Consider the following 25031-nt stretch of genomic DNA (forward strand, 5'->3'; position numbering starts at 1 on the left):
ACACACGCACACACATGCACGGACACACACACATATATGTGTGTGCAAAGAATGTACACCTCAAGTACCTTCACACTGTTGGACAAACACATCAAGTAGATCATTTTTTTACACCGCACTGAAAACAGGTACTTCCATTTCTCTCTTTCTCTCTCTCTCACACACACACACACACTTACATGCATTCATACACACACACACACATGAACACATGCACTCACTCGGTCAGCTCCTCGGCCACTTTGTCTCAATTTGCACAGGACAGAAAAGGGCTCGGAGGTGAAAGCTTTGATAAATATACACACGCTCTGATTTGAATACTATGCATATGCTTTCACAGGCATGCTTAAACACTCTCTCTCTCACACACACACACACATACACACATATGCGTTGTGGTGATGAAAAGCCAGTCTTTTGAGCGTGAACTCCCTGACCCGTCTCTTCATGTCCAGAAGCCCATTCTCCTTTATCTGGCTCTGGCAGGTTTCCTTTCAATAAAAACCCATTTAGTCCTGAAGGCTCCCATCTCACACTGTTACAATACCGCCGCGCTCCGGGAAGAAACTGCCCTTTCTCACTCGCCTGTGAGCAGGAGGCCTCCAGCGCTACAGTTTAACCGATATATCGCTTGGCTAATACAACAAAATCATGCAATATTTTATTAGATTAGAGTGATCAAAATAATTCAATTAAACACTCTTCAAAAGTGATGTCTTTTATAACATTTTATTAAAACCGTACTGTTTAAAACCAAACCACAAATCCATACATACACTTGAGGTGAAAAGTATTTGCCCCTTACAGATTTCTTTTGTTTTTGAATTTTGTCATACCTACATTTTTCAGATGAATAATCAAACTTTAATATCTAACAAATATAACCTGAGTAAATATAAAAAGCCCTTTTTAAATGATGATCGTATTTATTTACCTAAATTTAACTATCCAAACCAATCTAGCCTTTGTAATAAAAAAGTGTGTTTTTTCCACCTCATAAATGAACTGTAATTAATCACACTTTTTGGAAAAGTGAGTTCAATTTCACTACTAACCACAAACAGGTCTGATTAGTGTCAGACCTGTAGAATCAAGAAATCACTTAATAGAACCTGTATGACAACATGAAGCAGATAAAAGATCTTAAAAGCAATATATTATGGCCCGATCTGAAGAAACTCAAAAACAGATGAGAAAACAAAGTCACCTGATCATCTATCAGTCTGGAAAAGGTTATATTTCAGGAGTGGCCAGCCAACAGAAATTACTGCAAAAGGGCATGGACAATTCAACCAGAAGGTCACAAAAGAACCCAAAACAACATTTAAAGAACTGCAGGTCTCACTTGTCTCGGTTAAGGTCAGAGTTAATGATTTAATAATAAGAAAGAGACTGTTCAAAAATGGTATTTATGAAAGAGTTCCAAAGCAAAAATACTGCTGACCAAGAATTATCGGTAAAGCTTGATTGCAGTTGTTGCTGCCAAGGTGGAACAAACACATTTTTACACATTTTTACCCAGGGCTAGATAGATTTAGATTTTTGTAAAAAAAAATTTACTAAATAAAATTAGCCTTGAAAAGTGCTTATATTTACACAGGTCCTATTTTTCTGATATTAAAGTTTGTTTCAGAAAAAAATCAGTATGACAAAAAAGCAAAAACAAAATCTTAATTTATATAATTTTATTTCTGATTTTTCCCCATTTTCTCCCAATTTTGGATATCCAATTGCCCCACCCCTTTGTGCGTCCCCATCACCGGTGACGCCCGTGACCCTTGTAAGATGCGGATGAGCACACGCCTCCTCCGACACGTGTGAAGTCAATCACCCCTTTTTTCGAGCTGCTGCTGATGAATCATTGCCTGAGCAGCTAGTGCACTCGGAGGAAAGCACAGCGGCTAGGTTCTGATACATCCTCATGCCGCCCAGCATCACCTTAAGTGTGATGGGGAGAGAGCGCCATCTACCCACCCCAGAGGGAGCAGAGCTCCCTCTAAGAACCGGCAGCTTGATGGCAAAGCTGCATGAGCGGGGGTTCGAACCTGCGACCTCCCGCTCATAGTGGCAGCGCATTAGACCGCTGGACCACTCGGCGCCCCTAGAAAATCTTAATTAAGTCACACAAATAATTTGCGTGTTTTAAACATAAAAACATCTTTACAAAACTACACACAGAGCTAAACTACCCAAAGAAATTTGGTCCACTGAGCTCAAACTAAAAATTATCCACTAAATTAATTAATTTACTTCAAAGTAACCTGTATATACAGAGTAAGTTGTATTAATCTTTTGTAGCCTTCAACATCAAGGCCACACAAGCAATAATAACTCATGGTTTACAAATTAACACCCACAGTAAGGTAGCCTGGAGGGGAATGACTACACAATGATGGTATGTGTGTTAAGCAAACAGATACCTATGGCCCTATCGCACACCCTGCGCAGGGTGTGTCGCGATGCTCATTCCTATCTTACACCGCATCAACAGCCTAGTTTCACGCCTTGCGCCCACGCCATCAAAACAACGTCAGAGTTTAGGAATAAATCTACACTGATGGGTGTGGTGGTCTGGAAATAAGGTGTGTTCAGGTAATTTTCTGTTGTGTTGCTACAGTATTTTGGCAGCACAAAACCCAGGTGCACCACTGACTGATTAAAACCATGACAACAGTCAATCATCAGAGTCCATTCCTATAGGTGTGCCATGCTGCACACCCCGCTCACGGAAGCACATGGAACCTGACTTCTAACTCAACAATAAATAGAATAAAGAATAAAATAATGTTCCTGTTCCTTTAAATGAGCTGCTGGTCATTATCAGGTCAGTATCCTCTGCTGAGTTACACAAAGTGCCACGCTGTTATGATATAAACGTGCCAAAGTCAAAGCGCCCCTGCCTCTTAAAAGGAGATTTGAGGTAAGGGACACACTGATTGGTTTATTTTACATTATGCCCAAAATTTACCACACCAATGATTAATTAAGAGAATTAGTACACTCCTTTTGCTTGTTTCGAGCTCTGCAAGGCGTATTTTTTGCGTTCTCACGATACCAAACACACACCGACACGCCCTAAATTAAGCTGTGCAATCCACAATTAATGTGCAATCCACTGTGTGATACAGATCGCTAAAATACGGGTTTCCTTATGCAAACCCAAAGGTCAGAACAGTCAAAACCCTCTTTTAATTGTAGTGGACCCTGGTATTAAACAATGTTAAACCAGGTATAATCAAAAATACCACTCTCTTACCATTGAATCATTACTACATTTTTCATTATCTATATTCTGAGGTATTTGTAGACAAATGTTTTTGTCTTGTGTAGTAACTTTAGGGAATTAAAAAGCTAAACATACTGCTATATTTAATATACTTGTCTCTTAAACTAATGATATCCTGTTATTATAATATTATAAACATAAATAAAGAATATGTTAGTGAAAGTATGTGTTTATGTGCTGACATGCACATGAATTCATGTTCTTACATTCTACCTAAGCCAGAAAGCATGCGAACATGGTCATATGCATTTGTTGAGAATGGCTGGGCTGTGAAAGAGCTGTCGGATGTTCTCAGAGTTGTTTATTTATGGCTGATGACCCCGTGTCTCTGTGTGTTTGATATCAGAGCCTGTTGACGGACTTGCATTGCAGTGTGTGTTTACAGCAGATGTGGACGCGCAGCTGATCATGTGTCAGCGCGAGTCGAGAGACACTGGTTAAAGCGACTATATTAATGCTCACTGGTGTAGTGTGGTAAGTAACAACATCACCGCCCTCCCCATGGCAGAGGTCACCTCTTTGAGTGTCTACAGGTACAGTCCTGCAGACTGTAGAGCTTTCACAGTATAGAACACATAGTGTGAGCACACAATACAGCTCTGGAAAAAATGAAGAGACCACTTCAGTTTCTGAATCAGTTTTTTTATGATTTTGCTATTTATAGGTATATGTTTGAGTACAAATAAAATTGTTGTTTTATTCTTTACACTACAGACAACATTTCTCCCAAATTCCAAATAGAAATATTGTCATTTAGAGCATTTATTAGCAGAGTTCAGAAATTAATATTGGCTGGAATAATCCTGGTTTTTAATCACACTTTTATGCATCTTGGCATGTTCTCCTCCACCAGTCTTACACACTGCTTTTGGATAACTTTATGCCTTTACTCCTGGTGCAAAAATTCCAGCAGTTCAGTTTGGTTTGATGGCTTATGGTCATCCATCTTCCTCTTGATTATATTCCAGTGGTTTTCAATTTGGTAAAATCTAAAAGAAGCTCATCATTTTTAAGTGGTCTCTTATTTTTTCCAGAGCTGTGTATTACATCACATGATATAAGACAGACCACCTATTAAACCCCCATCAAGATGTACACTGAAAGGTCAGATTTTGGCAAGTGTTACTGGTCGTAGTTTTAATAAGCAGCTGTGTGTCAGTGACATGAAGTTTCCTTTGTGTCCCTTGGTGTGTCGCTGTCTCTCCCTCTCTCTCTCTCTCTCTCTCTGTCTCCTTTACTTTCTCTCTCTGTCATTCTTTGTCTCTCTTTCTTTGTCATCTCTTTGACGGTCACATTGTAAGTGATTCACATTAGTTTTAGATGGAGACGAGGGGCAGTGAAGACAAAGAAGGAACAGGACATTCATCAAGTCAACAAAACGACCCGGGCAGTGTGAGCCAGTTTCTCATGCACCTAGTGGATACGGTGCCAGTGGGCAAACACTTTTACAACAAGTGGCACCTTCTAGCTTCACTAACTGTGTGTGTGTGTGTGTGTGTGTGTTGGCTTGTCATGATAATTACATTTACATTTTTCAACTTATTGTACCATATATAAAACTACTTTTTTTATTTGTAATGACCTCCATATTGATTATTGTTGTAACTTGCCGAGAAGAGGTCGGTATGTCAACCAGTATGGACCAGTATGTTATATTTGTATTTACAATAATTGGGCTATTTTAATCTCTTTCTGCAGGCCCCCTAGAATACATAATTCATAAATGCACTATTATACCACAGTTACTTCTGACCCTGCAATGTGATTGGCTGGGAGATGTTCTATGAATGCCATTATCAGCCAGTAATGCACCGTAACCAAAGCTCTCCATGTATTACTCCGCTACATACAGGTAATCTAGCAACGACTCAGCACTTACAAGCCAAACAGTGCAGCTACAAACAGAGCAGCAATGGAACTATTTTATAACCAAACAGATCATATTTTCTCATCCTCTTTAACTCAAAACCTTCTAATAAACTGCGATAATGGAACTGTGGTACAATCAAACTAATACACTTGAGGTTCGCGCTATAACATTTATTACACATTATAGCATGAACCTTGAGTGTATTATTTTGATTATACCACAGTTTTACACATCATTGCATGAAGCTCAAGTATATTATTGCTTAATTATGCTATTATTTATATTATATTAGTGGCATAAAATGGTCACAATAATATCTGAGACAATATATATCCTTCAAAAAGCCTGTGTGTCTTTGTTTTTTACCCCATATAAATAAAGGAAGCAGAAGTATTTTCAAAAGCTATTTCCCCATCCAAAACACTGAGACCACATTAGTATATAAAGAAAAACGGAAATCTGTGTCCTTTAAAAACAAACCAAACAGGCCCCAGCCAAGGCGTCACTGAGTTCAAGCCTCTGAGAGTGTGTGTAGGTCAGCGAGCAGGGCCAAAGAGTTTCTTGTGGAGTTTTGCCGAGTGTGTGTTTACACAGGCTAAAGAGCTGTAATGCTTCAGCCAGAGAGCGCTCCCTTACTGAGGCCTCGCTGCAAGAGCAGGCCAAGGACCATTACTGTGACAAGAGCAGAGAGGGAAAGGGGGGAGAGAAAGAGATAGAGACAGAGAGAAAAACAGGGCGAGAGCAAGCAAGAGAGAGAGAGAAACAAATAAATAAAGTAGTGGTGTCAATCAATTAAAAAATGTAATCTGATTAATCACAACAAAATCCTGTGATTAACTGCGATTAATCGCATTTGTTTTTCTTCAGAAGTAAATCAATGTATGAAATGTAAAATGCAATTATATGTATATTAGTGGTGTCAATTAAAATACTAGTATATACTTGTATGTTTGAGGGGAGATAAAATCAACGAAGGGTGCTGGAATAAAGAATGCATGATATGTTGGATTGTAAATGTGGTTGTGAGGATTTCTGAATTCAAACTTAATTTGATGAGAATAAAAAGATGATGAGGGGCAGGAAAGAGTGTGCGTGCGCATGTGTGTGTGAGTGTGAGATAGAGAGAGAGAGAGAGAGAGAGAGAGAGCAAGATATCTATAACGGGGTCGGAACTGGAGTGTTACTGCTGGAAACTGTAAGAGCGCGCCGTTCAATCATTCAGCCAGAAAACGGAACAGTGTGTTGGGCGGGGGCGGGGCAGATTACGGCGTAAGTAGGGGTCAAACTTGGAGCCTTATTTAACTTCCGTTAAAAAAAATAGTTACGCATTACTGATTCCAAATTAACAGTGTGCGTTAACGCTTTAACGTTGACAGTCTTCTAAAAAACACAGGAAATAGTTTTTGGTTATTTTGTATTATTTATAAACACTTTACTTATAATTTTATTAATTTTTCTCCCCATACCTTTTCTCCCTAATCATTAGGACACATATGCAACCAACACTGGGAGGGTGCAACGACACTTTACAAGGACGATTACATATTTAAAACAACATCAACGTTTTATCTGCGCTGAGACACTTAATCAGTTTAATGCTATTAATTCACACTTATCCATGCTGCTATAGCAAACGTGCTTTATGCATTTGTACTAATTTCATGCTGAAAATAAAGAGATAACTTAAAAACGATGAGTTTCTTCGATTTTACCAAATTGAAAATCTCTGGAATATAATCAAGAGGAAGATGGATGATCACAAGCCATCAAACCAAGTTGAACTGCTTGAATTTTTGCTCAAGGAGTGCCATAAAGTTATCCAAAAGCAGTGTGTAAGACTGGTGGAGGAGAACATGCCAAGATGCATGAAAACTGTGATTAAAAACCAGGGTTATTCCATCAAATATTGATTCCTGAACTCTTAAAACTTTTTGAATATGAACTTGTTTTCTTGTTCAGCATCAAGGTGCTAACTAAACAGTGAAGATATGGAAGTGGTAGGTAAGTATAAAGACAAAAGAATTCCAAAGTTCTAAAGATGACTAAGACTTAAATTGATGGTCATAAATTAATCTCTAAAGCCTGTGAAGTATTCCCGGAAAGCAGTGGTGAGAATGAACAATCAACACTGGTACTAAAGGACAAACCACAAATCCAGTAGCAGGTGTTGCGTACCACTGGGTTCACTGATGCACATGGGCAACAATGGTGATCTTATCTGGGCTGAATCAATGGAAAGGCTGATTATTACAGAAAGAATGTGTCGTGACACATACAGTATGAATACTAGTCTCTCTTCACCAGAAAAAGTGCCTACAACAGACATCTTGGAAATAAAATTGGACATTAAAGCAATAAAAGGTGGTTTCCTGGTCTAATAACTCCAGTCAGATATTTGCAGCAGCTCCAGCTTACAACTTACCAGACTTTAAGAGCCTGTTGTAGCAGTGCATTATCATTGAATCTCTTTTTTTTGGGTCTATTTTCATACATAAGGCACACCGGATTATAAACCACACTATGCAACACTAGTAAGGAACAGGGGTGTTGCCATGTTTTCCTTTTAACTCAGCAGGTCCTGCCGCTGGGTGGTGGTCGCAGGGGAGTAACTAAGTTCGGTAAAGCTAAGCTAAGTAAACAAAAATGCAGCTAAAAAAAAATTTCTTTCACAGTCAGACGAGTGCTGGATGTTAATCTACACAGATTTCTCTCCTAAAAACTGTTTATTTGGGTGAGTAAAGCGCTTCCGTTTATTTGCAATAAGCTAAGATTTCGAGAGTTCCACTAGCATTAACATTAGCATTAGCGGCTAACCGCAAGCGCTAGCCGCGGTTAGTGCTAGTAAATGTCGCCCAACAGTGTTACACTGAGAAACCCTGAGTATTCCGGTAAGCCAGGGCGATATTAGCTATTGGATAATTCCACATAGCGTGTTCTAAAACAGTAAATGTGTTAATGTATATTTAACTCTGAACAGAGAAAGAGCTAGTGCTTAGCGCGGTTAGAGGTTAATTCTAAAGCTGCTCCAGCAGTGCTAGTCGTGGTTAGCATCAGGCTACAAGCAGATAGATCCACCATGTCCTCAGCCATCACATGCATTTGTTTAAGTTCACCATCAACTAAAATGTGTTAAAGTCATACCTGTATCTGGAAAAAAAAAATCTCCACAAAGTGAAAAACGTCTGGTTTTAATTCCTTAGTATTCTGACCACAAAAGTAGTTCCGTGAGCCTTTGTTCTGATTCAGTCCAAAGCACCGGGCTGACCCCACACCCTGTGAGTCAGCGCTTGGGTCAGTTAACCCAAATTCATTATCGATCAGTAGAGTGGGAGTGAATGGAGCAGCGTGAGTCATGCTGAGGCTTACTCACAGGAAGTCAGTGGAGTGTGTAGTGTCTGGGTTCTCTGAAAGGTGTTGCATCTGTCTGCTAGAACGGGTGGTTCCCCCCCAACAAAACGTGCCTGTTTTCTGTCTCCTGCAAAACTGAAGAATATGAATAGAATTCAGATGGAGGATAGGAGGAAAAAATGTAATCTGAAAATTTCTACAGCGCTTTAATTCATTTAATTTGGACAGTGTTTGATTTACATGGGGAGGTGAAGTACTGTAATTAATACTAGGGCTGTTTACCGTATTTAATGGACTATAACGTGCACCAAATTAATAGGCACACTATCAATGAATGTCTATTTTCGAGTCTATTTTCATACATAAGGGCACCAGATTATATGGTGCATTTTAAGCAACACTAGTAAGGAACAGGGGTGTCGCCATGTTTTCCTTCTAATTCAGCAGGTCAAGCCGCTGGGGGCGCCTTGAAAGATAAGACTGTAATTCTTAAAAAATTATATTAAAGTCAAACAAGCACTGGATGTTAATCTACAAGGATTTCTCTCCTGAAAACTGTTTATTTGGGTGAGTAAAGTGCTTCCGTTTATTTACGGATAGGTTAGATTTCCAGTATTTTAGCACAATCAGCAGCAGAGCTAGTCGTGGTTAGCAGTGCTTAGTGCTAGTAAATGCCACCCGACATTGCTACACTGAGGAACCCTGAGTGTTCCGGTAAGCCAGGGTGCTATCAGCTAACGGCTTGATAATGTTGGATAACTATCACAGGAGTCAAACACGGGACAGACAAGCGATGATTACAAAACAAATCGTTTATTAATAAAAGGATTTAACAGATATGAATAGTCAGGGGCAGGCAGGACCAGTAATAGAATGGCAGCGTAAACCAGACAAAGGAGCTCATACTGTAGGAGTTCAAAAACACAAGAAAAAAGGACTAGGCAAAAGAATGGTTAGTTAAACAGAAAAAAGGTCGATAATTAGAGAGAACAAAAAAATAAACAAAGGGCAAAGTGGTCAAAAGGAACAAAGGGGTCGGCAATGAGAAAAACAAAGTACAAAGAAAATGTGAGGTAGAAGAGCTACACGAGATAGATTCAATACTGAGTGACTAGTGAATTGAAACAAGAGCTATTTATACTAAAGAGTCCAGGTGTGAGCAATTTTGAAGCAATTAATGGTATTTTACGGACTATCAATGAATGTCTTTTTTCTGGTTTATTTTCATACCTAAGGTGCATAAGGATTATAAGGTGCATTAAAGCAGCACTAGGTAGGATTCTCTTGATTTTTTATCTTTTTTAAGAAGTAAAATTACAGCTTCAAACTCACTGCAGCGCTGCATTGAGGTGTAATAGGAGGAATAGCGGTTCTCTCGTATCTGTGCCGGCGCTCCTCTGAGCTGAAACCAGACTCTGTAAATTTTCTGAGGCGGCCGTGACAAACGCTCGCAAGAACTGCGACCTGCTTTCCGACCTTTAGTTCTAACAGTTCTACAAGGACTACTGGTTCATTCTTTACAAACTAACATACAGACACTCTAGCAGAAGCTGGAAAGAGACCGAATATGTCTGTGAAAGCCAGAAAACGAGAAAGAGAAACTAATCCGCCTGAAACATTTATTACAATCTACAACTGTAGGGGGAGTCCACGAGCACAAAATCTCAATCCTACCTAGTGGAGCTTTAAGCAGCACTAGTAAGGAACAGGGATGTCGTCATGTTTTCCTTCTAATTCACCACTGGGGGCACCTAAGTACACAATCTGTAATTATAAAAAAAATCTTTCAAAGTCTGGCCTACTCTAGAACGTTCTAGGGACAACAACAACTAAAAGTACTCTGTGTGTGTGTGTGTGAGAGAGAGAGAGAGAGCATGTGTCTGTGGTCAGATTTGGCCTGCTTTTTCCTTTGAGTCAGAAAGAACTTTCTCCAGTTGGTCAGTTCATTATTTAATCCAGATACAGTGATTTACTCTTTACACCCTCCGAATGGCCCCTGAGTCATATCCGTTTTACACACACAGACACACACGCAACACAAACACACACGCAACACACACACACACACACACACACACACACAGATACATGCCTGTACCTTGAGTCATTTCCTACGACACACTTTTTTGTGAGGGCAAGCATGGCATTGAATAAATGTGGGCCATACTCCCATTCTTTATGAATGAAGCATGTGCATGCACGTGCACACACCCAGCCACTCACACACTATTATCCTACCTCTGTTCAGAGAATCACGACCAGCCTGCAATCTTTTCCAAGCTTTATTATTAAACTCTTCATCAGGAATGGACACACACACTATCAGTGTGATCTATGAGTCACATAAGCTGTTTCACCATCTACCCCCCACCCTGATCTCTTTGAGTTTACCAAAAACTCATAGATTTATAGCAGTAATTACAGAAAAGAGAAATATATAAAGCAGTTATTCAATAGTATTAATGTACATGGTAATTTTAGTATGACACTATTCATTACAGCTGGAAATCACAGGGTATTTCACGATACATTGCCCATAATAGCAAAAATATCACAATATCACTATGACTCTATGTGATACTCTATAAATTGATACTGTGATTTCTCTGCGATATTTTAGAGCATCTGTGTTACTAAAGATAATATAGTGTTACTATAAATAAGTAAATATCAGGAATTATGCATTTATTGGTGTCAGTTTTATAGAATTTCACAAAAAATATTTAAATAAATCAAAAAAACTCTATTGATTTGATTAGCGCCACCATGTTGGCTAATGAAGCATTAACTTTAGTAAGTCAAATTAAGGGATCAGTCTTAGGGAGTTTAGAGCGCCTATGTTTCAATAAAAATATTGACATTTGACACAATGTTTTAAAAATAAACCAATACGATCGAAAGAAAAAAAATTATTGCTGTATCAATATTTGGCCCACCCCTACTATTCATCATGGCAAATTAATTATTGTATTTATACTGTTTTTTATTTTATTTCCTGTGACTTTTTGTAACTGTAACTGTTTAACAAAACAGATCTGAACATACTGATTAAAACAGACACTTGTCAGTGTGGATTGTGAACATTGTGGACAGCATTATATTTGTACACCAACTCTTTAAACTGGTTATGCAGGTCTTGGTTGAGGGTTTGTTGGTTGATGGTTGATGATCGTTTCAGAGCATAATAAAATATTTATGGAACTATTTATAGTGATTATTAACTGATTATGCCTACATAACAGTCTATCCAAACTATATACTATATATTGCTGTTTTATTCTACAAACTACAGACAACATTTCTCCCAAATTCCAAATAAACATATTGTCATTTAGAGCAATTATTTGCAGAAAATTAGAAATGGTTAAAATACCAAAAAGGTTGCAGAGCTTTCAGACCTCAAATAACAAATAATGCAAAGAAAACAAGTTCATATTTATAAAGTTTAAAGAGTTCAGAAATCAATATTTGGTGGAATAACCCTGGTTTTTGAATCACAGTTTTCAGGCATCTTGGCATGTTCTCCTCCACCAGTCTTACACACTGCTTTTGGATAAAATTATGCCACTCCTGGTGTAAAAATTCAAGCAGTTCAGCTTGGTTTAATGGCTTGTGATCATGCATGTTCCTTTTGATTATATTCCAGAGTAACTCATGATTTTTAAGTGGTCTCTTATTTTTTCCAGAGCTATCTGGAATAAAAAATGACAGGGAAACTGAGGAACTGAGGAAAAAGGTAAAATGCTCCAGAGAGTCATATTCTATTACATATTCTATATTTCCCTACAGGTACTAGACAAATTGAGCATCTACAGTTTACAGTGTAGTTTGCACATTTAAAGTGTTCACTACGTAAACAGTCTTTTATGCTCTCTCACTGGACCTGTCCACGTACTCCCTTGTCCTATTGTATTACTGTGCTCTTATTGACTGTGTTAAGTGTGTTTTCTATGTATAATATATATATATATATTATTATTATTATTATTATTATTATTATATCTACAATGCGGTACAGCTTTAAGTAGCTGAATAGATTGATTAAAAGTTTAGTTTGAAGAATAGAGAAGAAGCATTTGTGGGGAAAAAACTCCTTGCCTACTGTTAGACATGGCAGTGGAGCTGTTTTGAGTTGGAGTTGTGTTGAAGCCAGTGACATAGGATTAAACATTGCACAGCTAGAGGGTAGAAAATATTTTTTAAGACAAAGTGACCCAGTTTGTCTAGAACATAAAGCTAAAATAGCAAAAAGCTGCCTCCTATAACATGTGGAAAGATCTTAAAAATTCAGTATGCAAACACATTCCCAAAATATTGCAGAACTAGAAATGATGTGCTGGGAAAAAGGGTGAAAATCCCCCCCAAAAAACACCCTGTAAGCTGTCTACAATTTGATTCACATTCTGTATCTGCAAGTTCGAGTTTGCATTTCCGAATTCATTTCCATTACAACTCCAGGAAATGCCAAGAACTCTATTTACGCTGACATTTAACCAATAATTCCAAAAACAACCCAACATTCTAACTCTCTGTGTGGATGGGAGCGGTAGAGGGTAGAGTGTGGTGCATTCTGCAGCAGGCAGTGGATAATGTGTTGGTATGTTGAGGATGTGGCATCCTGCCCGTCTTTAAAGAATAATAAAGCAATATTACAAAAAACCAAGGCCAGATGGGAACAAAGAACGAGCCCCTGCAGCCATAGAGGAGCTCTAGCACACACACACACAAACACACCACACACAAACACACACACACATCGAAGCTGTACACACACTGCTGTACTTCGTTGGACCCCTGCTGACTAATATGTTGACATGTGTTATATAGCCATGCTCCTTGTGGTTGTTGCAATTTAGCAATTTTAAATGTAGAAGGGTAACTGCAGGCAAAACTACCATAATTTTTGGACCATAAGGCGCATCTATAATGGTCGTCTATTTTCTGGTAAATTTTTTTTATACATAAGGCGCACTGGAAGGAGCATTATGCAACACTAGTAAGGAACAGGGGTGTCGCCATGTCGCTTAACTAAGTTAAGTAACGCTAAGCTAAGTAAACAAACCTGTAGTTCTTAAAAATCCCATTTCCTTTTAAAGTCAAACAAGAGCTGGATGTTTATCAACAACTGAATGTTCTCTCCTGAGTAAAGTCCTTCCATTTAATTACAGTAAGCTTAGATTTCCAGATTTCTACCAAGGCTGGGTGCAGCAGCATTGACATTAGGGGCTATCCATAGTAAATGCCACCTGACAGAGCTACACTGAGGAACCCTAAGTGTTTCGGTAAGCCAATGCGATATTGGCTAGCGGTTTGTGCTATGTAGCTTGTTTTAACACTATAAATGCACAGGCTACAGGCTGATAATACTCGCCTCTGAATGGCAAAACAGCAAGCGATTAACATGGTTAGTGGCTAATGCTAATGCTGCTCCAGCAGTACTAGCCGGGTTTAACAGCAGGCTACAGGCCGATATGCTTGCCTCTAAATGGTGAAAGAGGTAGGGTTTAGCGCAGTTAGTGGCTAATGATAACGCTGCCCCAGCAGTGCTAGCCGGGGTTCGCAGCAGTCAAATACATTTGTCTTTGAACAGAAAAAGAGCTAGCGCTAAGCATGGTTAGCAGCTTATGCTGATGCTCCAGCAGAGCTAGTTGGGGTTAGCAGCAGGCTACAGGCTGGAGAAACATCACTAAAACTCCTGTATAGCTCTGTACTTCAGCAGAGTGGCTTTACTGCTCCTTACAACCTGACTGGTAAATTCATACATTAGACGCACAGGATTAAAAGGCGCACTGATGATTTTTGGAAAAATTAAAGGATTTTAGTTTCAACTTAAAATCTTTTAGTGTAAAAATATGAAAGTAGTGCATGTCCAGAGTGAGTTTCCAGTGTTTGCAGACACCCACATTTTAATGATTGTATTTAGCTACTTTCAATTGCACTTAATTGCTGCTGACACAAATGTGCAAATGCATACATACTCAGCTTACCCAGCATTTAGCTTTAATGATGTTTAGTTTAATGATGGTGCTCCATCCAATTCATTCCTGATGAGATGGGAAGTTGAATTATGAGGTGGGGTGATGATTATCCAACATCCTGACCTCACCAATGCTCTTGTCACTGAATGCAATCAAATTCTCACAGCATTGCTCCAAAATCTACTAGAAAGCTTTCTCCACACAGTATTGACAGATACTCCAACAAAAGCAGTATAAACTCTTTTTATTACCCTTGATTAATGAGGAAACAGCCCTCCACAGCTTTATACACCTCTATAGCGATAGCTTCATCTTCATCTGCTCCTATTCTATTGGCACTACTTCACTACAGGAAATAGACAAGTTGTGTGTTTCAGCAATGCAACTTAAAGGGGCTGAACGCATTCATTCAGTAGAGGACCACAAATATTTGGACAGACAGTGTATCATGCATTGATTGATGAGGCAAAAACACAAGAGCATACACACACACACACACACACACACACAGACAAACACACACTTGAAAGGATGTTGTAAGTAAGATTTCTGACAGTGCTCAGGAGACTAAGGATATAAATAGCACAGAGTCACGTGTCTGTCTGGAGAGACATCTTCATACACATCACCAGGACCACGCTACCACCCCTATCTCTCTCTGTATGTGTGTGTGTGTGTGTGTGTGTGTGTGTGTATGTGTGGCACTGTCTGGGATTTTTATGAGATCTTCCTTAACAGATGACATCCACTTAGGTGCCTTTCTTCTTCTGTTCCTTATGTGTGTGTGTATGTGTGTGTGTGTGTGTGTGTGTAAAGAGAGCGAGATGATGTCTCTTTATGCTTTAAGAGCAGAGAGGCAATAAAAAGATGGGAAACAGAGAAAGAGAGAGAAAGTGTGTGTGTGTGTATAGGGGAAAGACAAATAGAATATAAAGAATATATATTTAAAGCTAAAGAAAGGGAGAGAGAGAGAAATATAAAGAGAAAAAAGAAACAGAGTGAGAGAGACTGTGTTGTGGTCTCTGAATGTTATCCTAAGGGTTTTTATGGCATGGCTGATCAGACAGAGGTCAGGAGTGGAAGAAGACAGGTGAATGAAAAGATAGAGAAAGAAATAAATATGTTAAATCACAGTGACATGTAGATACGGCAAGCGGTAGATGTCAACAGACTATGAAAGGAGCCTAAAAAAAGAAAGATGAAGGCTAAAAGATTGAGAGATGGAGGCGTGAAGAGACTGAGATGGAGAAACGGAGGAATAAAATGTAAAGATAAAAGACACATTTAAAATAGATATGAATCTGATCATCTAAACTACTGCAGGATGTGGCCTAATACTCACTAGAGTCACATTGTATAGCAATGTTAACTCACCTGTCTCTCCAAGACAAAGTAAACAAACAAAACTCTTACCAGTACAATCAAATCACAATTAATAATAATAATATAATAATAAACAAGCAAATAAGCATATTTCTTCCCATACATGCAGCAATCTGATTACAGTCACAGTAATGCAGACTAATGGAAATGAAGTTGACTACTAATTGTAAAAGCATGTGGTTAAAAACTAATCAAGAAGCAATCCATGTGTGAATGAAATTTTATAATCACATTTTTACACGCAACCCTGTATACTCAGCACTATACTCCACACACCGGTGAGAAGCAGCAGCCAATAGCACACAGCATACTCTCAACCAAAAACGACAGTCCACCTGAAGGACTGCATTCATATCTGGGCTAGAGCTTAGATCTGGCACAAAAAATCCAACACGACCCAGCCCAAGCCTGTGCACATTCTATCCTAGCCAGACCCGATCTGCCCCATAAACTGTCAATATGAGCCCGATTTAAATTCAACATTTAATAAGTAAAGCATTAAATCTGAGCTTTTTAAAAAAAAAAAAAAAATGAACTGTTTAAATGAGTAAAATCTGTTCATAAAGATGTTGATTAACATTGCAACACTGAAGAAGCATAGACCTATTATTTAAGAACAAGTTTTTTTTTAGCCCAACCTGATCTTTCCTGATCTTCATATTTTTGTACTGTGTGATTAAACCAGTGTCCTTAGAGGAAACCCACGCAGACACAGGGAGATCACGGAAACTCCACACAGATAGGGACTTGAACCCAAGACACCAGTGCTGAGAAGCAAACATGCTAACCACTTAGCCACCGTGAGGTCCAATAATACATACACGAAGTGACCAGGTGTAATTGAGGTATATACAGTAAAAGATTAAAAGAAAGAGGGCCTGAAGAAAACATAAGGGCATTCAAGAAAGTCAAGATGTTTAGCATTTCTTGGCTGCGCTGTCACCAAAGGTTCTTCTTCGTATGCAGTCGATGTTGGAAGTGATTTGCAGGATGTAACTGATGCATCCTTTGCAGATTTTAGTTTTCTCATGCAAAGAAAAACAGCATCCTTAGAATTAGTTAACAGAAATATAAAATAAAGCCTCTGTAGCAGACTTAGTTATAAATGTTATGTCAATGTCATTAAGAGGCATTCGCATTTGACGTCACCACGAAGCCTTGTTCCTTATGTGAGACCAACCGACTACTGAGAAGGACTCTTCCGAGGACATTCGTACCAAAGAGCCATCATACCTCGACTGCAGCCTAGACTTATAGTAATGCAGCTAGATTAACGAAAAGAGACACATGAAGAAAGATAAATGGAATAAAATGGGAGGAGAATGAGAAATGAAACATTAGCTTTAAAAAAAATTCTGCAGGGCAGGAACCATTGCACTGAACCACAGTGAAGTCAGCAGAGCGCTTTCTATATAATCAAACATTCCACAACACCTGGATGAGGAAAAAATGATGGTAGACCACCATCCTGCAGCCTGCAGAGAGCTTGAAGATTTACAGCCCTAGACCAGCTGTTCAGAGGGAAAAAGGGAAAGGCACTGCAGTGTTCTGTGAGGAAAATTCAGCTGACAATGACTTATGTAGAAACCTTCAGATGGGAATGCAACTATGGATATATATAGACAGATGGATTGATAGATATATACATTTATTGATCTGCCAAAAAACTAAAATTGGGCATAAACTTCCCTTCAACAGGAACACAAGGTCAAACCACACAGTGGTTTATGACCAACAAAAAGTAAAATGTTTTACAATGGCCATGACCGGAAAGTACATGCCTCAATCACGTTTTTAGTGTCAAAACTAACTAATATGTCCAAAATAAAGAACTAAGAAGGAATCTAGTGGAAAGATCTGCAGCACTCGAATGTCAACCAAAATACCACACCAAGACTGGTGAGAGGAGATGGTCTCGCCTCGGTCCCAAAAAAAACCTCTGAAGCAGTTTGTTTGTGGTGAGAACTTGATCTGACCTCAACCTAACTCTAACTCAAACCTAACTATCAGGTATACTCGGTGGGTTTGAGCTAAGCAGCTCTGCAGGTGCAGTTTAAACAGGTATATTGGTCACATACAGAGGTTGGACAATAAAAATGAAACACCTATTTTTAGACCACAATAATTTATTGTGGTGACGGACAGTTCTGGTGGAGACAGGAGAGTTGAGGTGCACATTGAATTCTGCCGTGATTTGGGCAGCCGTGGTTTTATGTTTTTTTGGATATAATCCGGGTTAGCACTCAAACATCCCTTTCAGACAGCTTCCTCTTACAGCGTCCACAGTTAATCCTGTTGGATGTGGTTGGTCCTTCTTGGGGGTATGCTGACATTACCCTGGATACCGTGGCTCTTGATGCATCACAAAGACTTGCTGTCTTGGTCACAGATGCGCCAGCAAGACGTGCACCAACAATTTGTCCTCTTTTGAACTCTGGTATGTCACCCATAATGTTGTGTGCATTGCAATACTTTCTGTGCTCTTACCCTGCTAATTGAAGCTTCACACTCTGCTCTTACTGGTGCAATGGGCAATTCATGCTTAAAGATCTGAACAAATGCCATCTCTGCAATCGTCTGCAATTGTCACAAGACCTTCTTTTTGTATTTACTTTCTTCTTCCAGACCCAGACAGGTCTGCCCAGTAAGCAGAGAGAACATTCTCACGTGGTTTGCTTTGTAGAATCTTGTCAGTTTCCAGCTATGATGTCAAATGGATCAAAAGGTCGTCTAAATCGTCTGAATCACATTGAAAAGTGCTAATTACACTGCAGACAAATCAGACAATGGTTCAGTAGATCTGGACTGAGACTCTCTCTTTAGGTTTTTTTGATCCAAACCTCGGTCTGTGTCCCTGTTCACACCTGTTATTTTGGCCTGGACCAAATAATATAGGTGTAAAAGTTCCCTCTTCTTACTGCAAGATTCTCCATACTAATCTCTATACTACAACAATCCATAATCCAAACAATAAAACAAATATTTCTTACTATGAGGTGAAAAATTTTAATATATTCAGGCAGGGGCATACACTTTTTCACACAGCGCAGTATACTACTGTATGTGTATGGAGAGGGCTGCAATGTGTTCCCTGTGCAATAAATGAGCCGTATGAATGAATAGGACAAACAGAAACAGTGTTTGAGGGAGATCGATAGCGGCAGCAGTGATCAATACGCTATGCTTCTTCAGTTAAAATGATGATGCCAGAACAAACCCATTTCTTTTTTACGCCTTTTTCTTTCTCTGTCTTTTTTTTACTCAACATCTTCCATTTCTTCTACTTTTCTCTCCATTTCTGTCTCTCCACCACCTTGTTAAAGTGCTTTTGACTACCTCTGATTTCAACTACTCTCTCTATCTCTTTCATTCTCCTCCCTCTGTCTCTCGGCATCACTCTGCATCACTCCACCCCACCGTTTATCCATCTTTTTCTTTAGCTGTCTCTCTTTCCCTTCGTTTAATCTCCCTCGTTGCTTTATCTCTCTTTCTCTCTGATGGCCTGCCCTGCTGCAGTGTTCTCTGATTGGTCCGGAGACTGCCTCGAACCACTTTAACTCCATCCTGCATCAGCGTTCCATTGGCCAGCGGACAGACTGGGGCGGGACAAGGGAGAACGGAGGATCGACGTGGGGGGCGTCCAAACTGCAACCCAGCGAACCCCCACACCCCCCCCAACCCCGTCCGTCCGTCCGTCAGTCCGTCCGTCCTGCAGCAGACATGTCTTCACAGGCCGGTCCGCTGGTGGGCGGATGGGCGGCCTGCCTGGACAGGACCGGATGGAGCTGGACCTGGCCTGCCCATCCCATGGTCTTAAAGATTAGGGCTTATTTGATGGGGTACAACAACCACAGGGGCCTCAGACTGAGAGGCTGCCAGAGCAGACTGCTGAGTCATGTTTTCTCTCCCAGCTCCCTCGCCCTCCCTCTCTCTCTGTTTAACCTCTCCTTCATTCTTCGCCTCTTTGTCTTTTGCTCTCCTTCTCCTTCTCCTTCTCCACCTCCTTTTCTTCTTTCCCTTTTTCTCTCGTTCCATTCCCCTCACTCTCTTTCTCTTTCTCTCAGAGATATGCCAGGTTCTGCCAGTTCTGATGCCATTCTTATTACCAGGCGTTCCACTTGGCACTCTGACTAATTCTGACTAAGCTCTGGTGTCTGTTAGAGTTAATGCACAGATTATACGGTTAACGCAGATGTAACACCATGCTTTAGACTGCAGCCCATGTGACTGACCACTGAGTGTCTGCATGATTTCACTGTGATTTCAATGTGATTTCAATGTGATTTCACTGAGATTTCAGTAATTAGGTACTGGCACCAACACACTTAAAAAAATAAAGAAATTGAAGGTGCTGTAAAGGGTGCTTTAAGCAATGCCATAGAATAACCACTTTTCTAAAACATACACATGTCTTATTAAAACTTTTCCTTTAATGATTTATAGAAGGTAATAGATTCTTTACTAATATTGTAAACACTGTTCATACTCATTTTAGGCACTTTAGCACGAGCAGATCTTTTAAGAAAGCAAAGGCATCAATCTTTTTGTTCCCAAGGCTTTTGTAGCGCCTGTATTAGTAAAATGCAGGTATTAAAACAATATACAGCTATGTAAAGAAAAAAAAGGGACCACGTAAAAATGATAGGTTTCTTTGATTTTACTAAATTGAAAACCTTTGGAATATAATCAAGAGGAAGATGGATGATCACAAGCCATCAAACCAAGCTGAACTGCTTAAATTCCTGCACCAGGAGTGGCAAAAAGTTATCCAAAAGCAGTGTGTGAGACTGGTGGAGGAGAACATGCCAAGATGCATAAAAACTGTGATTAAAAAACAGGGTTATTCCACCCAATATTGATTTCTGAACTCTTAAAACTTTATGGATAAGAATTTGTTTTCTTTGCATTATTTGAGATCTGATAGCTCTGCATCTTTTTTGTTATTTTAGTCATTTTAAATTTTTTTGACTAAACAAATGCTCTAAATGACAATTTTTTTTATTTTATTTGGGAGAAATGTTCATTGTACTCAAACATATACCTATAAATAGCAAAATCAGAGAAATTGATTCAGAAACTAAAGTGGTCCCTTATTTTTTAACATAGCTGTATTTATAGGATTTCTTTAAATCTTTAAAGCAAATTGTTTTGTTTTTCATAATACTATGTATAAAAAGTCTATGAAGATTCTACACTTGTATTGCATCATTGTAGTGGTAATGATAATATAGAGTATCTGTGTTTGACAGAACATTAGCACCAACTGAATATTATAAGTTTATTATAACGTTAACTGCTAAACGTTTTAGATAAGAAGAAGAAAATCTTTATTTTAAAGCATCTCAATTAATCATTATATTTTGGCACAATGTAACTAACAAACGTCAGATTCAAATCTGTTGTCCATTAGAGATGCAACGATTAGTCGATATAATTGACAATGTCGATTATTTAAATTTGTCGACTACAAATGTAATTGTCAACTAATCGTTAATTTGTATCAGTCATAAGATTAGTCGACTACCAAAATTATCATTAGTTGTAGCCCTAATATCCATATGTAAAAAAGTACAAAAAAATCTAAACATAGATCTAAGACTTTTGCATGATAGAAATGATTTAATACCAACATTATCTGATGTATTATCTAAGAAAATGGGTTATCTAACAAAAAAATGGGTTAGTTCACTATCTACTAATGCTTAATAATATAATGCCAAATGTATTGACGTAAAAACAACTGCATCATGGCACTCCTGATGCAGGTTTTTTGTTTTGCATGCTGATACAATTTGCAATGGCCAACAAGCTGCAACTCCACTGTTCAGAGACATTAAAATCAAATGAATGTCACCAAGGTTATGAATGAATCGTCAATGGCGAGTTGGGTTTAGTGGGTTTAACCATTGAAGGCGCACCACTACTACCACATACTCTACCTCCTGTGCACCAATATATATTTGACCTGAATAGAAAGCAGAAATCAGCGACTCTCACTGAAGGATATTTAGCGGGTGACAGACGGTGACAGCAGACAGACAGCACAAGCCATAGAAACACATTACGAGCCTTCACCATTCAAACCCGCCAACAAATCGTCTGGCAGCTCTGGTGGGGTGTGGTGTTTGTGAGAAAAATTACACACACACACACACACACACACACACACACCAATTCCAACAATAAGATGACGCAGCAAATTCTCAGGCGTACACACACACACATACACAAACAGAGACACACACACATAGCACAAGTTATGTCCATATCCGGCTGAGTCATGGGTTGGGACCGGGTTGAGGTGGTGCCACACTGACTACTCCTACTTTTTTTTTTTTAATTCCACATCTTCCTGTCCTTCTGACACACTCCTCTGCTGGGTCACGTTTTTAGGACACACACACACACACAAACACACACACACACACTCGCAACAGCAAAACTAATGCTGCTGTGATGGCTGCCACCTGCAGATTTACAACAGAACTGCAGCCTCCCACAGACTGACACAATTCCACAATTCCACTTACCTTAAAGAAGCACATGCTCACAGCTTCACTCCTCCATGCGTAGACGATCCACTCCTGCAGGGTTCAAACAATGCGACAAATATGAGTATTATGATCCTTTATTATGCAGTATCAAAAAATATTAAACTAGCAAAACAATACAAGAATGTTGCAGAATTGATGTGCAAAATAAGGAGCAGAAAATAAGTGTTTTATAGTTTTAATGCACTGAATGTATGAACTGAATGTACTGAACTGTGACGGGTTTAAAGGGCACTTTGAATCATTGATATTAGTACCATCTATCTGTCTGTCTGTCTGTCTATCTATAATATACATATATCGTATTTATCTATCTTTAACCCTCCTGTTATTTCACGGGTCAGTTGACTGAAACTGACCCGTTGAGTGAAACATAAAAAAAAGCTTTTATGAAAAACGGGTGAATTACCCTTATTGAGGCATTACCTGTTAGAGGTAAGGAACACCAGTAAACTAAATATTCATAGAATCATTAGCAATTGAGTTAGTAATTAAATATTCACACTGCTTGTTAGGATTTTTTTTGGTTATTCCTGACAAATAAACATAACAGGAGGGTTAAGCAAAATACTGTTGTTTATGCAGAAAATATAATGTATCAAATCATTCTATGAATACAAAGTTATATTAATACACAGAGTTTTTTTTAATCAAGGATGTATGCCGGTTGGCCAGATAGATAGATAGATAGACAGACAGACAGACAGATAAATAGATTAGAACAGGTTCTCAAAGGCTGCTTTATCATTCAGCTATATGTAAAGATTAATTTAAATTAAATTAAACCAATTTTTTTTTCTGTACTAAAGTGCAAAGCAAATGAAAACCTGCACATGATTTTGATACTGGGGAGAGATTTCAGAACATGATTGACTGTATCTGGGGTTAATGATAAATCTTTAGTTATTTATTAGTTGTTTCAGAGTTGGATAATCAGTGACTCCAGCTCTCGATTCCTCACCACTGGGGATACTGGATATCAGATACAGTCATCGGCCCACAATTCCCTCATTGATGCATGGCTAATTTGGTGTACATGGAAATTGATCTGTGGGTTTTTTAGAGATGCATATCATTCTTTGGATAGTTGATCCAGTTAGTCTAGATTCTCTCTCGGAGACTTGGGGAATATATTGGTGTTTGATGAAAGGTCTATGGTGGGTGATATGAGGACCACAGAATTGCACAATATTTTAAGATATTTTCATCATGATAGATTTGATTTGGTACAGACATTGAAACAGGTAGAAAACAGGAGATATTTCAAACTGGCATTTAAATTCACTGCACTCAGGAAGAGCAGAATGTTTGGGCAACACTGAATTAATGTCTTAAAATATCTATATTTTATTAATTTTATAAAATTTGTTACAGTACAGAAATAAATGCTATATTTTTGCTTAATGCTAAACCAACTGAATCCTGTTGCAGATTTTGGATTTTCTAAATGTTAATGCAACAGTATTTTCAGATATGTACACGTAAAATACAGGTACATCCTATTTTAATAGTCTTAATAAAAAAGTACATCAGCTTACAGTATTATTTTATTATGCAAGGAGCTGAATATTTTAATGTAATTTATAGAAATAATACAAAAAGGAAATAAAACACAACAAAACAAGTTTATTAGGATTTATGGACATAGTGCCAATAGAAGGGCAATTATGCCCAATTATACAAAAAAAAAAAAGCTTGTATCTCCAACATAGCAAGTTTACAATGGAAAAAAAGCCTTTTTTAATCTCCAATGGAATGCAAACAATTTTTTTCCAAGTAATTTCATATCATTTCTATTGATCAATAAACCATAAAATTCAATATAACGTATAAAACAGATTTACACTGATAAAAGGTTTTTGACAGACAGTGACCAGATACACTGTCTAAATGCTATTCTGTGCTACAATGTAAAATATAACATTATATGTTAATGGAATATAAAGTACGTAAGATAAACAATGGCATACAAATAAGATACAGGTGCATCCTACTTTTATAATCCTAATAAAAATTACATCAGTTTACAGTATTATTATTTTAATATGCAAGGTGCTGAATATCATAATGTAAATTATGGAAATTATACAAAATAAAAGTCTATTAGCATTTATGTGCATAGCGCCAATAGGAGGGCAATTATGCCCTAATATACTTAAAAAAAGCCAAAATAGCAAGTTTACAGGGGAAAAAAATCATTTTTTATTTTTAATGAAGGTTAGTGCAAACTATTTTATTTCAAGTAATTTCATATAATTACTATTGGTAAAATTTAACATAACATATAGTACAGATTCACATTGTGTCAAAAATATATAGAGATACAAGGTGTTTGCCAGACAGCGACCAGATGCACTGTCTAAACACTATTCTGTGCTATAATGTAAAATGTAAGATCATATATTAATGAAAGATAAGTTAAGACACAACAATACAAGTCTAATAGGATTAATGTACATAGTGCCAATAGTAGGGCAATTACGCCCTATTATACCTAAAACAAAAAAGCTTCTATCTCCAAAATGACAAGTTTACAGGGGAAAAAAAGCCTTTTTTTAATCTCCAATGGAATGCAAACAATTGTATTCCAAATAATTTCAGATCACTTCTATTGG

At 38.3% G+C, this 25031-nt stretch overlaps 1 long non-coding RNA gene across 3 annotated transcripts in view; it reads right to left on the minus strand.

Annotated features, from left to right (window-relative positions):
- The window catches only part of LOC103040896 (uncharacterized), a 136417-nt gene that overhangs the window by 56363 nt on the left and 55023 nt on the right, over positions 1-25031 (minus strand). For all 3 annotated transcript variants that reach the window (XR_007429287.1, XR_007429285.1, XR_002649656.2), the window contains exon 5: positions 22396-22449. This is a non-coding gene — a long non-coding RNA (uncharacterized LOC103040896). The remainder of the gene's footprint in view (positions 1-22395; positions 22450-25031) is intronic.

This window comes from Astyanax mexicanus, chromosome 1 (genome assembly GCF_023375975.1).
Source record: "Astyanax mexicanus isolate ESR-SI-001 chromosome 1, AstMex3_surface, whole genome shotgun sequence".
Classification (NCBI taxonomy): Eukaryota; Metazoa; Chordata; class Actinopteri; order Characiformes; family Acestrorhamphidae; genus Astyanax; species Astyanax mexicanus.